The sequence below is a fragment of the Lolium perenne genome, chromosome 3, assembly GCF_019359855.2.
Source record: "Lolium perenne isolate Kyuss_39 chromosome 3, Kyuss_2.0, whole genome shotgun sequence".
NCBI lineage: Eukaryota > Viridiplantae > Streptophyta > Magnoliopsida > Poales > Poaceae > Lolium > Lolium perenne.
In genome coordinates, this window is record NC_067246.2 from 330071768 (window position 1) to 330075503 (window position 3736).

The window sequence follows — 3736 nt, forward strand, 5'->3', positions numbered from 1 at the left end:
GAGCTTGATGGCGTGTAACTCACACGTTCGTTGGGAACCCCAAGAGGAAGGTATGATGCGCACAGCAGCAAGTTTTCCCTCAAAAAGAAACCAAGGTTTATCGAACCAGGAGGAGCCAAGAAGCACGTTGAAGGTTGATGGCGGCGGGATGTAGTGCGGCGCAACACCAGGGATTCCGGCGCCAACGTGGAACCTGCACAACACAACCAAAGTACTTTGCCCCAACGAAACAGTGAGGTTGTCAATCTCACCGGCTTGCTGTAACAAAGGATTAACCGTATTGTGTGGAAGATGATTGTTTGCAGAAAACGATGAAACGATATTGCAGTAGATTGTATTTCAGTATAGAGAATTGGACCGGGGTCCACAGTTCACTAGAGGTGTCTCTCCCATAAGATAAACAACATGTTGGGTGAACAAATTACAGTTGGGCAATTGACAAATAAAGAGGGCATGACCATGCACATACATATTATGATGAGTATAGTGAGATTTAATTGGGCATTACGACAAAGTACATAGACCGCCATCCAGCATGCATCTATGCCTAAAAAGTCCACCTTCAGGTTATCATCCGAACCCCCTCCAGTATTAAGTTGCTAACAACAGACAATTGCATTAAGTATTGCGCGTAATGTAATTAGTGACTACATCCTTGAACATAGCACCAATGTTTTATCCCTAGTGGCAACAGCACATCCATAACCTTAGAGGTTCTTGTCACCCCTCCAGATTCACGGAGACATGAACCCACTATCGAGCATAAATACTCCCTCTTGGAGTTACTAGCATCAACTTGGCCAGAGCATCTACTAATAACGGAGAGCATGCAAGATCATAAACAACACATAGACATAACTTTGATAATCAACATAACAAGTATTCTCTATTCATCGGATCCCAACAAACGCAACATATAGAATTACAGATAGATGATCTTGATCATGTTAGGCAGCTCACAAGATCCGACAATTAAGCACAATGGGGAGAAGACAACCATCTAGCTACTGCTATGGACCCATAGTCCAGGGGTAGACTACTCACACATCACTCCGGAGGCGACCATGGCGGCGTAGAGTCCTCCGGGAGATGATTCCCCTCTCCGGCAGGGTGCCGGAGGCGATCTCCTGGATCCCCCGAGATGGGATCAGCGGCGGCGGCGTCTCTGGAAGGTTTTCCGTATCGTGGCTCTCGGTACTAGGGGTTTCGCAACGGAGGCTTTAAGTAGGCGGAAGGGCAGGTCAGGAGGCGGCACGAGGGCCCCACACCACAGGGCCGCGCGGCCAAGGGGGGGGCCGCGCCGCCCTAGGGTGTGGCCACCTCGTGGCCCCACTTCGTCTCCTCTTCGGACTTCTGGAAGCTTCGTGGCAAAATAGGACCCTGGGCGTTGATTTCGTCCAATTCCGAGAATATTTCGTTACTAGGATTTCTGAAACCAAAAACAGCAGAAAACAGCAACTGGCACTTCGGCATCTTGTTAATAGGTTAGTTCCAGAAAATGCACGAATATGACATAAAGTGTGCATAAAACATGTAGATAACATCAATAATGTGGCATGGAACATAAGAAATTATCGATACGTTGGAGACGTATCAATCTCCTCCAATTACCCATCCCGGCGGAGTGCCAGAACGGAGACTTCTGGCTCCCGAGACGGAGTTTCGCGATGTGGCGGCGTTCTGGAGGGTTTCTGGCGACTTCGACTTCCTCCTCGCGATTTTTAGATCAAAAGCAATAAGTAGTCCGAAGGAGGGCGTCGGTGTTGGAGATATGCCCAAGAGGCAATAATAAATTAGTTATTGTTATATCTTAGTGTTCATGATAAATGTTTACATCCCATGCTATAATTGTATCAACCGAAACATTGGTACATGTGTGTTATGTAAACAACAAGGAGTCCCTAGTAAGCCTCTTGTATAACTAGCTCGTTGATTAATGGATGATCATGGTTTCGTGATCATGAACATTGGATGTTATTAATAACAAGGTTATGTCATTAGGTGAATGATATAATGGACATACACCCAAATGAGCGTAGCATAAGATCAAGTCATTAAGTTCAATTTGCTATAAGCTTTCGATACATAGTTGCCTAAGTCCTTCGACCATGAGATCATGTAAATCACTTACACCGGAAGGGTACTTTGATTACATCAAACGCCATTGCGTAAATGGGTGGTTATAAAGATGGGATTAAGTATTCGGAAAGTGTGAGTTGAGGCATATGGATCAACAGTGGGATTTGTCCATCCTGATGACGGATAGATATACTCTGGGCCCTCTCGGTGGAGTGTCGTCTAATTAGCTTGCAAGCATATGATTGGATCATAAGAGATGACATACCACGGTACGAGTAAAGAGTACTTGTCGGTAACGAGGTTGAACAAGGTATGGAGATACCGATGATCGAACCTCGGACAAGTAAAATATCGCGCGACAAAGGGAATCGGCATCGTATGTAAATGGTTCAATCGATCACTAAGTCATCGTTGAATATGTGGGAGCCATTATGGATCTCCAGATCCCGCTATTGGTTATTGCTCGGAGAGGAGTCTCGACCATGTCTGCATAGTTCGCGAACCGTAGGGTGACGCGCTTAAGGTTCGATGTCGCATAAGTAGATTCGGAATATGAGATGGAGACCGAAGTTTGTTCGGAGTCTCGGATGGGATCCGGGACATCACGAGGAGGTCCGGAATGGTTCGGAGAATAAGATTCATATATGGGAAGTCATTTTCAGGGTTACCGGAAAAGTTCAGGATTTTTCGGTATTGTACCGGAGGTTCTAGAAGGTTCCGGAGGGTACCATAGTGGGGCCCACCTATCCCGGACGACCAACATGGACCGGAGGGGTCGCATAGGCCCACATGGGCCATGCACACCAGCCCCCCCAAGGCCCATGTGGCTGTACCAAGTGGATAAGATCAAATCCCTTGAAAATAGGGACTTAACTTGGGGGGGAAGTTCCCCCCCTTGTTTTGGCCGACCCAAAGGCTTGGAGGAGGGGCCAAGGCAGCCCCCCCACGCCTATATAAGAGGGAGGGGAGGGCTGGGGCGCAGGATATCATCCCCCCAAGCCCTAGCCGCCCCTCTCTCCCTCCTCCTTCTTCCTGCGCAGGCTTGGCGAAGCCCTGCAGGAATTTCTCCTCCACCTCCACCACCACGCCGTTGTGCTGCTGGGATTCCGAGGGGATCTACCATACCTCCGCTGCCCTCTGGAACGGGGAGAGAACGGGCTTCATCGACACCGTACGCGCGACCGAGTACGGAAGTGCTGCCGGATTGCAGCACTGGGGACGATCGTCTACGCCAACAACGAGATCTAATCTCGTAGGCTTTGGAAATCTTCGAGGGTTAGTCTCATATCAATCTCGTTGCTTCGATCTTGTAGATTAGATCTTGGGTGTTCCATAGATTAGATCTTGGATTTATTCATCTTGCGGTAGGAAATTTTTTGTTTTCTATGCTACGAACCCCATCAGTGGTATCAGAGCCATGTCTATGCATAGATCTGTTGCACGAGTAGAACACAATGGTTTTGTGGGCGTTGATGCTTTTTTTGCTTTAGTTTGTGTACTTTGCATCTTGCAGGATGGTGGGATGAAGCGGCCCGGGCTGACTTTACATGACCGCGTCTCATGAGACTTGCTCCACGCTTGACATGCAACTTGTATTGCATAAGTGGCTTTGCGGGTGTCTGTCTCTCCCACCATAGTGAAGATTACAATTTGCACT